Genomic DNA, 13,656 nt, shown 5'->3' with positions numbered 1-13,656 from the left:
CTACCCGAATCAACTTAATGATAAGTATCAGCAGTTAGGTTTACAACAATTCATTGTGGTAAGTTGAGCCAAAAAGTAAGTAATTCACCCTAGGCTATAGCAAAAGACACAAAATAAAGTAAGCTAAAGAAATTAAACAGAGAACAAAACAATAATTATGTACATAGCATTTTAAATAGGTCTTATAGCTTAGAAACCACATGTACTTACTAAGTCAACTAAAACAATTAGAGATTATTTGGAGGCATTTATTTGTGTGGTGTCATTCACAGTCAAAGCCTACTTCAGTGTTAGTTCTTATAAGGGAAGGGTATAATTGGAATGTAAGGATGTTATATTGCTATAATAAGAAACGAAACTGTTCTCATTAAACAGCACTTTTGCAGCTTTATACAAATTTTGAAACATTCAGGAAAAAGAAAGTAACGATTGTTATATGGATATATATTTTATTTACGGATTAGGTCAAATGTTCCTCAATTTATAAAGGTTGACTTGTTTTTATTTCTCAAGCTATATTTCTACAGAATTATATGCTATGTAAGAAGTCCCATACATCTTACTCTCTTTTATCATTCATTCACATCACTCTTGTGCCTTGCAGTGATGTCCAAAGGGTTTCTGATTCCATGTGCATACACAACTAACTTGGAAAGTAATTCAATAAAGAAAATGCATTAATGAAAAAGAAATTATTTTAGTGTGATTTTGTTTTTAACTTCTTAAGACAGTTTATCTAATACCATTCTAATAGCCTGAAAACATGGCTGTAAATTAATGAACATGAAGAAGTTGAATTCCACCTCATTTTCATTAACAAATAAATAGAAACATTCAAAACAGCAAAACATTAAAATTTATTTATTGTAAGTCAAAGTCAAAAAAAAATTTGGTTACTTTAAGGATAGTGATAAAAGAATAACAGGATAATATCTAAAACTTTATCAACCTCATATATTTAAGATGTGCTTATGGGAGAAGGGCTTGTGCTTGTGGCCTTTGCAGAACCTCTGAGATTAGTGAGACTTGCATAGTTGATAATCTTGAACTACTGCAAAATGATGGCTGTAAAGAAACAAGAGCAGGGAGGTAATCCCAGAGAGCTAGTATTGTGGTGAGGAAAGAATAGATAAACAGTAGTGTGGAGGTGGGGTCATAATATGGATGTATGGATGGCAAAAACAGAGATAAATGAATCAGTTGAAACTGAGTGGAGGTGGCACAAAATCAACCATACCCAAAAAGTGACTGTTGTAATAGCAGTAAGACAGTAAGTGCAAAGAGACAGCTTGTCTGAAAGCTAGAAATAGGAGTATATTAGCTGGCAAGTAAATTCATACCATCAATTGGGAAAAGGAGGAGTTTGAGACGGGCATGATATAGGATGTTTGCATATGTAATGGCAGCACCATCCCAGATGTCAATGAAATATTCAATTGTGGGTCTCATTTGAGCTTTGTAGAAAGTTTGCAATTATTGGGAGCTGAAGTATTTTCAGACCCTAAACAGGAAAGCCAATCATGGTTATGTTGTGAATGTGCATGTACTAGAAGTAATGGTGAAATTTAACATTTATAATGATTTAAAGTGTTCTTGTGACATGTTGTTCACGTTTAGATGAAGTAGAAGATTATTTTCTTGGTATATGTGGTGGTTGTGTCTTTGTAATGGTGAAGAAAACAAGATTAATATCCCATTGGAGGAAGTTTTTGAGGTCTCTATTTATAAAGTCAGTGGAAGTTTGGAGCAAAGTGTCTGGGTTGAATGTAGATGAAGCTTGGTTGCTGAACATTGGTGAAGAATCTAGGGTGGTATCATCTGCATAAGAGTGGGGATTGTTGGAGATGAAAGCAAACAGATTGTTGATGAACAGGAAGAAGAGTACAGAGGACAAAACCAAATCTTTGTTAACTCAAAAGTTTATAGAATGTGTATCAGAGTGCAGTGATATTAGCTAACAAGAAACCTGCAATGCAAGAGATAAATGAAACCTATAGACGCTTATTCAGGTAATCTCAACATGACACTTTTTCCAAACCTGTTTCCTTAGCAATGAAAATGGGTAGGTACCAGCAACTTTATTACATAACTCATCTAGCCTGCCTAAAGGTTGAAGTTAAATTTTAAATCAGTTTTCATAAAAATTCCTCATGACAGTTAAAACTTCACTAAACTTGAAAGTGAGTATTAATAGAATGAAATACTATATATCCAACTGAATTAATCTCACTGAAAGCCTCAAGTGTCAGGTTGATATCCAATTTGAATTTTCAAGGAAAGGCTCATCTTAATTTGCTGAGAGTATTTTCAAGTAAAATGTGACAAAGGGATAAAACAGATTGTTTTAAGGAGCCACCACATTCAAAATAAGTTTTCTTTGAAACCTGTAGTGCACATATGTTGTTGGCACTCCATCGCTTATGACGTCGAGGTTTCCAGTTGATCCGATCAACGGAACAGCCTGCGCGTGAAATTAACGTGCAAGTGGCTGAGCACTCCACAGACACGTGTACCCTTAACGTAGTTCTCGGGGGTATTCAGTGTGACACAGTGTGACAAGGCTGACCCTTTGAATTACAGGCACAACAGAAACAGGAAGTAAGAGTGAGAGAAAGTTGTGGTGAAAGAGTACAGCAGGGTTGGCCACCATCCCCTGTCGGAGCCTCGTGGAGCTTTAGGTGTTTTCGCTCAATAAACACTCACAACACCCGGTCTGGGAATCGAAACCGCGATCCTATGACCGCGAGTCTGCTGCCCTAACGACTAGGCCATTGCGCCTCCACTGTAGTGCACATATACACATACCACAAACTGAAAACATACTGAAATCCTTAGAGAAGTAGATTTTAAAACTATAATGTTTCAAGTATCTGTTTATCTCTTAATTATGACACCATGGAGACAAGTATTATAAATAAAATAGATATTGTAAAACAACATAAAGAATATTCAACTAGGATGACAAAGTAGGGAACTTTAAACACTGTTGGCCTTTGTACAAGCTCTTTAACTCTCAGGATATCAAACAAAATAAATGGTTATAGCAGATAATTAGGAAGATGCTGGCATCTGAATATATAAAGGTCACATAAGGAAATGTCATTTAAATTACAAAGATATTAAACCAAATACTAAAACAACCAAAATAAAAATAACCCTAAAGATCAAGTTATTTAAATATAATGTTCACTTTGCATTTGAGCTAGAAAACAACTACAACCATTCACCAAGTAAAAATAATTCAAACATCAAGTTCTCTACTTTCTCTGAGCATCAACAAATATAAACAGCAAAAAGTTTTAGATTTAAAGAATCTTTATTTACTTAATAACATTGTCAGCAATTTTCTTCATTTGCATATGAAAAGAAACATGAACAAACAATTGAATTGTTGTGTGAATTTCAGTTTCCTATCTTGTTTGGTAATAATTTGCAGTTTCAAATATAGCCAGTATGCAGGAGACCTCAGTGTAGAGGCCACCTGCAAAGTAAGCATTTAGTATTAAAAAAACACTATTCTGAATTGTTAATACATCAACAAGTTGAAAAGGATAAGAATCTGAAACTAAGTTTTACCTGAATTCACACAGAATTAGTGGTTAAATTCATAAATACAGGGAACAAATGAATTCCTTAACATCTAATGATGTTGAGTCCCTCATTACTTACTATAAAATAGACAATCTATTTTTCCAGAGTTACATCATTCTAGAATTCCAGGTGTCAAAATTACATTAATCTTTACACTTTCATGCACTAAGAGAACTTCTACAAGCTTTGCGATTATTGAGAAAGTGTTTAAAACATACAGCTGACAAAACAATGTCAATGGTACAAAAATGTTTTTCTCATATAGTTTATAAAAAAAAACTAAAGACCAAATAACTAAAACAGTGACAACATTAAACAAGAAAAAAAGTGGAGGGAGAATAACTAAACTAAAATAATGAAAGAACAAACAACTGCGTATCACAAGAGTCAAATAGCAATGGGAAAAAAATTTCGACAGGCGAAATTTCTCAAAACTTTTTTCCCATAACTCTCAAAGTAATTTTATTCGTAAACACTGATGATAAAGATTGTGTATCATTATCATCATTATCTTAATGCTTATTCCTTAACATGTGCTTGATTAGGATATAAACCTGTTATATTACATTTAGCAACAAAACTACTTGAAACAGTTTAATGGGTTAGTTAATGCAGCAGACACACATTATTCTTACTCAATACTCAACACAGAATATTTTACATTACAAAACATAACTACAGTTAAAGAGATGACTGACAGGAATTAACAGATGTCACAGCCAAGAATGTAGGACAAGGAAATAAAACAGCCATATAAAGAATGTGGTAACATTATATATACTAGACAATATATATATTAATGGTTCTCAAACTACTACAAGTCAAGAGATGCAAAAAAAAATATGAGCATAGAAGAAATTCCAGAGGATTAACTTTCTGGGGAAGATTAGGTATAGTAGTTAGTGCAAGGCCTAGGGCACAAAATGGGTGATGAACAGAAAAGACACAATTGAGCTGGGTAGGACCAAATGGAGGTGGCACAAGATCAGCCATCACTGGGGTGCAGTAGCCACAGATATGGCAGAGTAGTGAAGAGGCAGTGCATCTGCACATCTGTGGGTCAGAAATCACAGTATATTGATAAAAGACTTTGTGCATTTTTCTTTTCTTTTCTTGTGGATGTAGTCAAGCAACAGTGTCCCAAGAAGTGGGAGCAGCATTTTATTGTGGACCTCACATGAACTTTTTAGAGAGTTGACAACTGTTGGGAGCTGAATTATTTCCAAAGACTAACCATCTAGTCTTTGGAAAGAAGTTTTTGCTATGTTGTGGAAGTGACATTGCCAGGGAACATCATTGGAGACTGTGAGGTCATGCATTTGTAGTGACTTTGAAGGTTTTAGCTACATGTTCTCCATCATGTAGTTGAAGTAATGATTTTACAGCTAGATTCCCTTATAATTAAAAAAACTCATAGGAAACAAAACAATATAGTCTAATTCAAGCCAGTAGATTGTGTGGCTAAGCTGGAGCACTGCTATAATAATGAAACTGAAAGCAATGATAAGAGTAATTCTGGGCTTATCTCATTTTGAGTTGATTCTATCAATTATTACAGGATTCATCTGGCAGAGGAAGGCAGCAGACACTCACTAAAGTGATATAATAGTGTGCATCCTGAGAAGGTGCTGAGTGGATAAAGAATTAGTTCATCACTTCACTGGCCTCTGTGATTATCCACAATTTAGAAGGACATAAAAATCCAATTAAATTTCACATAAAAAAGACTACCCTTCCTTATAATGCAATCAAAGGTCATTAATTTAAATTAGTTAGTTACAAAATGTGTTCTTTTCTATTCTTCTGAGATGAAGTTACATTCCTATCAATCTTCAGAATATCTCAGTACTGAACTGTGCTCTTCAAATTTCAAAAACTTCTGATGGATATGGAAAGTCAATATAAGTTTGTCCCAAAAAAGGATGATGAGTCTATAACCAATAATTTTCTTAATATTTATGGTGCTATTATTGTTTAGCAATAAGTTGGCTTTGATCAAGCAGACATTATGATCAAAGGCATTTCAAACACAATCATCACATCTTTTATTCCACCTATATTATATAGTGTCCTTCATTTTTTAAGGTAGGAGTGTGTGATTTGAGGAAGATTTGGCTGCTGTTTCTAGGATGGATAGCGACCACACAGAGGTTTCTTGACTGGCTTGACTCAGTACATAATTTCTAGCTTTGTAAAAAATAAGTATCCCATTCTAAAACATACTGAAATGCCTACTGAAGATTCAGATGTAAGCTGAAGATTCTAAGCTACCAATTTGATATATTATCTACATCTCACATTTATCAAATAAAACAAACTTTTTTAATTTAACAGAATATATTCTGATATATTATTATGCAAATTTAAAATGCATTATTATAAAATTAAGTTAACATTGGATAGAAAGCAATATATATATATATATATATATATATATATATATATACATACAGAGAGAGAGACAGACAGACAGACAGACAGAGACAGAGAGAGACAGACAGACAGAGACAGAGACAGAGAGAGAGAGAACCTCAGGACACTGAACTTTTTGGGGGAGATGATAAAGAACCAAAATATCTGGCACTTTGCTGTACTCAAGAACACCTGTCCTCCACAGAAGTGTTAGGGCCCACTCCTACTGGTGAAGAGGATTGGCTTGCAAGAGTCATGTGCCAGTGTCACATAAAGGCACTCATGCTGATGGCATATTAAAAGCACCCAGACACATTGTAAAATGGTTGGTACTAGAAGCACATCCAGTTGTAGAAACCGAGTTAAATCAGAAACCGAGCTGGCAGCTCTCCAGCTTGCCAGCTCTGGTCAAACTAACCAACCCATGCCAGCATGGAAAATGGACATTAAAGTATGATGATGATGATGATGATATATACATACATAATTGTCATGGTGAAACTTACAGAACCCTGGGAGGACAGACTTGATATATCCCACCAGGTAAGGAAAACAAAATATCAGGACTTAGTCAATGAAGCCGTTGTCAAGGGATAACATCCAGATTCATTCTCCACTGAAGTCAGCTGTCACAGCTTTCCAGTTAGATCAGTATGTTATTTCCTGCAGAAGATAAGTCTGGAACCCAGACAATTGAAGAAAGCCATCAAGCAGCCAAAACTAGCTCAAGGTGATTATGGTTAATAAGAGACTATAAGTGGAACCTTTTCCATAGGTGAAGACTAGTTTAGTCCTCACTGCGCCACATAGGCAAAGTGTACAGGCTATAGAGTGAAACACTGCTGACAATACTGAAGGGTTTCCAGCATTGCAATGGATTTGGATTTAGAAGTGCTTGCAAAGTCTCTGAGTAGTTCCTGCAGTTTCTGTGTGGAGCAAAATATCTCTGATGTTTATTTCACCTATATACATACATACAAACATATTTACATATATTATTGCTTTACATCCACTGTTACATACATGCAAGGGTATGAAGGTTATTTGCCTGATAAGTTGTTTATTTCGAGGGGACGTTTCTTTTTTTTTTTTTTTTTTTTTTTCTATTGATAGATGTCCTTCCAATTACTAATCACTCTGTGGAGTTGGAATCAAAACAGTCTCTTCATCAGTCAAGCAACATGGGGTAAGCAGAATTAAGTGCCTGCCTCTAGAGCACAACATGCTGATACTTAATACAATTTACACTTCTAGCCAAGTGGTCTGCAATCCTTCACCTAAACCACACAGCCAAATTAGTCTAAAATAAACTGACACCAGAAAGAAAATGTAAAAATAATAACCTGGCATGACTGCGTGGTAAGAAATTTGCTTCCCAACCACATGGTTCCAGATTCAGTCCCACTGCATGGCACTTTGGGCAAGTGTCTTCTACTATAGCCTTGGGCTAAATAAAGCCTTGTGAGTGTATTCGATAGACAGAAACTGAAAGAAGCCTGTCATGTGTGTGTGTGTGTGTGTGTGTCCGTGTTTGTCCCCCACCACCACTTGACAACCAATGTTTGTTTGCATTCCCGTAACTTAGCAATTCAGCAAGAGACCAATAGAATAAGAACCAGGCTTTAAAAGAATAAGTACTAGGATCGATTTGTTCAATTCTTCACTTCAGTTCCCCAGCAATGCTGCAGTCTAATGACTGAAATAATCAAAAGGTAATAGAAGAAATTTTTTTAAATATTAAGTTTTTACTACAATTCAGTCACAACTTCTGCTACAACCACAACAACACTTACAGCTATAACAACTGTCAAAGTAATTGTCACAACTGCAACACCGCTACAACTGTTACAACCACTGTCAATTGTCACCAGTTACAGTAATGTTACAACAACTATCACAACTTGAATATTGAATCTAAACAAAAAGAAAGTTTCATAAAAATCAAAGAATATAAAAATAATATAAGAATTTTTATCTTTCACTTGTTTCAATCATTGGACTGTGGTCATGCTGATACACCACCTTGATGGGTTTAGCTGGACAAATCAATCCCAGTACTTATTTTTTTAGCCTAGTCCTTATTCCGTCAGTCTTTTTTTACTGAACTGCTAAGTTAAGGGAACATAAAATCAAGTCTGATTGTCAAGCAGAGGTGGGGGACAAACACAAGCAAACACACACACACACACATATATATATATATATATATATATATATATATATATACCAAAATTCACATTTGAGATAGTCAGCCATAAGCTACAGTAGAAGACATTGCCCAAGGTGCAGCACAGTGGGATTGAACCTAAAACCACTTGGTTGCAAAGCAAGCTTTCCACACAGCCATACCTGTGTGCATAATAATGTTTTGATGTGATCTGTATTATTCAAAGATAAGGTTTGACTTATTTTTATTAATGTACTAGTGTATAGTGAATATTGTTGCTTAACACCAGGTTGTCTCTGACTATTCAAACACATTCCAGTTGTGACCATCCTATCTTTTCTATGGTTTGTAGACTACATTGTTTAAAGTGTCCTTACTTTATTTATGACAAGCTGTAATCTGAGAGAGCTTTAGGTATTTTTAGTAGGCCAAGTAACCACACAGAAGATTCCTCAGTGATACTAAAACTAGGCATACTGGCCATTATAATAATGTAGCATCATTTAATGAAGCAAAAGTTGCATCTTTAAATGATAGTGTATCAAATTTATGAATGATTAAGAAAATGTGAACTAGAAAGAATAAATGTACATCACTTGATCAATTTGTTTTGATCTCTAAGTCACATTCCAAAGTGAAGTATATAGAGTGAGGATAGACTTCTAATCAATGGGTCAAGAAAACAGCTGTGGACTAGGTTATCAAAGAAGATATCAGGTATAGATATATACATTGGTTTATCTGAATTGGGCCATGTGATGGTGGTAGTAATAAGATTTCAATGACATTTCTTTGAAAGAAGTTACTAGATTTTTGGAATTTTAAAAATGATTCACAGTCCTTGTTTATTTCATTTCAACTTTAGAAGAAATATAAACCATAGCAAGCGTCATCATTATTTTCTTTTTTAAGAAATAAGGATAGAAAGAGCTCAGTGGTACAAGATAAATATACATATTTATCTTGTATTGAGAAATACACATCTAACTTGTATTGCTGACACAATAAATTTGCCTTTGGAAAAAAATCTGGTTGATATGAATTATGAGACAGGTAAATTATAACAAACTGCATAAAGTGATAATATCTCAACTACAGAGGTACAAGTTTGTATATTTGACCACAGGCACTATTCTCTACATGAAATAAAGCACTAAATTTCATTTAAATCATATCCCACAACAAAGATGTGATAGCTATGAGTATTATGATAATCTTACGAAGTTCAGATCTAAATCAACATTATTGACTGTTAAAGGTGAGTTGTTTTGAAGTATTAACTCAACTATATAATTCATTGGCAACTCCACTTTCCAATATCTGTAGATGAAAGTGGACCTTACAGAAATGTATCCTCAGTAGCAATTGTCACAACAATCTGTGCAATTCCCTTACCAAACTAATCAGCCAATAATGTTTTTAAAATAATATTTGTACATCAATTACTTGCCAGTCAGAAAGTTCATGGTTCTGAAAACATTCATTGAACTACATAGCTATTATTTAGGACAAACTAGTATTTCCTAAAATTAAGTGATACAACTTAAAAACAAAATTATATATTGCACCATTAAATCAAAACTATAGTAGACCATTATTATTATGACAAGAGCAAACAAAGATGCTTTTATATGGTTACAAAACTTGAAGAATGTAACAGCCAAGTCTCAGTTAACAAACTGCTGTCTTCAAAATGGGTATCATAAATCTTAACATTATAATGACAGGATAGAGACAGCAATAAATACAATCAAATGCTGACCAATTAGGCGTTTGCCAAAGATCTTCTCAAATACTTGTGACTGAGGCTGCACAAAAACGATAACAACCTTAAAACCAATTCACTCATAAAAAATAATACAAGCTATTTAGAGTATTTTATTCTTTTATTTGTTTCAATTATTTGACTGTGGCTATGCTGGAGCACTGCCTTTAGTTGAACAAATCGACCACAGGACTTATTCTTTGTAGGCCTAGTACTTATTCTATCAGTCTCTTTTGCTGAACCACTAAGTTACGAAGACATGAACACACCAGCATCGGTTGTTAAGCGATGGCAGGGGATACAAACACAGACAAACACACACACATACACACACACATATACATATATGTGTGTGCGATAGCAAAAGCTCAGGGAGATGAACTAAGGTGGAAAGTGAGACAGGAACTAGAAAAAGCAAAACTTCCCAAACCAAACATCACTTAGGAAGAAAAGTTCGCTATCAAAAGACTACAGAGTGACAATTCGATCATAATACTTCCAGCGGACAAGGGAAATGCTACAGTGGGATGAACAAGTCTGACTACTCGGAAAAATTGACAAGTCTCATAAGTGATGGTAGCTACAGCAAAGTAGAGAAAGACCCAACTCTGAAAACAGAGAGGAAGTTGTCATAGATCTTTATCAAGAACAAGGATCACTTTATACCAATGAAGTACAGACAACCGACTCAACACTATAGTAAACTACCACACATGTACAGTCTCCCTAAGATTCACAAGCATGGTATTCCATTAAGACCTATAGTGAGCTGTAGAGGTTCAGCATTCACTGAGCCACTTCCTTGTGGATATAATCAGTCCATTAGCAGGAAAGTCAACATCGTATGTGAAGAATTCCATCCACTTCACAAAAGTGATCAAGGATACCCGCCCCCCATTGGATCCAGCCAGATGGTGAGTCTAGATATGATAAGTTTGTTCACCAAAGTCCCAACTGATGAAGCACTATCGGTGATTCAAGAAAAACTAGTGACAGACACCCATCTAAAAGAACGCACTAGTATACCAATAGGAAACTTGATGGAAATGTTGACCTTCTATGTAGAAACTACCTACATCAGAATGGACGCTGATATATATTGACAGAAGAGGGTTTAGCTATGGGTTTGCCATTATCACCAATAATAGCCAATATATACATGGAATACTTTGAGAATTTGGCTTTAGGATCAACACCACTAAAATCAACCCTATGGCTGTGATATGTTGATGACACCTTTATTCTCTGGCCCCACCAGGAAGATGTCCAAGTACTGTTAGGTCATGTGAACTCAATAAAGCCATCCATACAGTTCACAGTGGAAAAGGAAAAAGAATTAGCTAGCATTCCTGGACGTATTAATGACACGTACCAAGTATGGATCCAAGACATCCATATACCACAAGCCAACCTTCACTGGACAATACCTTAACTTCAATTCCAACCATCCATATAGTGTAAAGAGAGTAATTGCTCAGTGCCTAAAACATCGAGCAAAGAATATAAGTAGCAATCCTGAAATACACCACAAAGAAATGATCAAGCTAAGTAACAATCTATTAAGCAACAACTACCCCAAAAACATACTATCCACTCCAATTATGAAGAAAAGAGAGGATAAAACTGACCACAGTCTGTCTACCCTATGTGAAAGGCCTCTCCAAAAAGATACAAAAGATATGCAGCCCATATGACATCAGTACAGTATTCAAGAGTAATACAACACTTCGCAGATACCTCCTTCGAGTAAAACCACCAATGGAAGAGAATATGACCAAAGACTGCGTGTACTCCATCCCATGCTGTCCCCTCAAAATAAGGGTAGAGGAACATCACAAAGCTGTGACATGAAGAGATATTGATAAATCAGGTATAGCTAATCAAGTATGGAAAAAACGGAGACCACCTCCCCCTGTGGGATGAAGTTAAAATGATAGACAGAGAACACCACTGGAAAATATGAAAACTAAAAGAAGCAGCACATATGCTAGGACATAAGAATCTTCTAAGCAGACTGAGTGCAGATATGAGTAGCATATGGGAACCAGTATTAAGGAAGGATAGGAAAATATTAGATTTATAAGCCCTAAAATTCACTCCATAATTGCCCATGGGTATATGGCGTAATGGTTAGAGCGTGGACTACTAACCCCTAGTGACCTAAATAATAATAATAATAATAACATCAAAAATACCTTAGGAATGAGAACCCATTTTCAAAATTTCCCCAAGACACTTGATGAAAGCTGGAGAGTATATCAGCCAAAGCGTTGTGTTAACAACAAACAAGATGAGGACAAATATCCATCAAATGTAACTAATGTACATAATTCCTCATCTCTCAAATATAGAACTGTATGAAACAAAATAATGTCTCATAACTTTTTAGTTACGACTTCAACTTCATTGTAATGCGAAATACATGTGTGGCTTCCACACTTTTTTTCCCCTTCTATGAGGAATGATTTTAACTAAACAGTGTAAGCTTTTGAGAAAAACAAAAAACAACTATACCGTGCTAATTAACTCCATATGGTAGCTACTTACAATTAAGTGGACTAAGTATTGATTTCATTAAAGACACAACTACACATGAAATGGGCAATTATTTTGCTAGTGGGCAAATATTTGATATAAATTTAATAGCTTTGCTTTATCAATTTATTTTCAAATAAAATCAGTAAAAAATATAGCTTATGTTTAAATGAGAAAAAAAAATGTAATAAGCTGAATTGAAGTCTTTTGTTCTAAGACTACTTCAAGTAGACCTAAATATATCCTGCCTTACAGTTTTAACATCAGCTATAGACAGAGTTATCCCTATTCAAAAAGCAAATGCACAAAAGTATCAGTTCCAACTTCCTTAAAAGTCAATTAGTAACAGTTAAATCAACATTTTAAAATTCCATCTTCTTTTGACTAATGCAGTCAATTTAACAACTCACAAGTTAATCAACTTCACCTTCTTTTAAATACGTTTAGAACATGAGGATTTGAAGTACGTAAGCAAGCACTAAGCAAACAGTGGAATATTTAAACAAATAACTTGTGAATGACCCAAATTCCTTAAGTACTTGTATTTCTCAGTCTTTTTTTCATAGCTGGGTCAATCTTTCCTTTGTCAAGTATAAAAAAAAGTATAAGCTAAGAGAGAATAACATTCCTGCAGGGCTTTTCTACAAATAATGCATAACTGAATAAGGTGAATGAGTGTAAGCATTATTGTTATTTTTACCTCAAAAATTGTCAGGACTATTCTTAAACAACATCATTATGATATGAGCCTGTTATTACTGCTTATAAGCATGCATACACACACACACACACACAGAAATATGGGTAAAGAAAATAACAAGAATGCTCAATCATCATCATCATCATCGTCGTTTAACGTCCGCTTTCCATGCTAGCATGGGTTGGACGATTTGACTGAGGACTGGTGAAACCGGATGGCAACACCAGGCTCCAGTCTGATTTGGCAGAGTTTCTACAGCTGGATGCCCTTCCTAACGCCAACCACTCAGAGAGTGTAGATATATATATATATATCTATATATCTATAGACATTCATAATGAAAGTATATTCAACTATTATGTATACATTCATATATGCACATTCAACAATCAGTCTAGCAATTCTGTTACAGAACATTTCATAATTCTAGCAAGTTAATTGTTAAATCTGGAGAAAATGCTAATATTTCTAAAACCCAATTCTCAT

The 13,656-nt window shown here is 34.8% G+C and overlaps 1 protein-coding gene across 1 annotated transcript in view; it reads right to left on the bottom strand.

Moving 5' to 3' along the window:
* The window catches only part of LOC106880993 (beta-1-syntrophin), a 42,026-nt gene that overhangs the window by 13,763 nt on the left and 14,607 nt on the right, over positions 1 to 13,656 (bottom strand). The window lies entirely within an intron of this gene.

Source organism: Octopus bimaculoides, chromosome 1 (assembly GCF_046866305.1).
Source record: "Octopus bimaculoides isolate indiv1 chromosome 1, ASM4686630v1, whole genome shotgun sequence".
NCBI lineage: Eukaryota > Metazoa > Mollusca > Cephalopoda > Octopoda > Octopodidae > Octopus > Octopus bimaculoides.
Note: the sequence above shows the minus strand (reverse complement) of the source record. Positions and strands in the feature narration are given on the sequence as shown.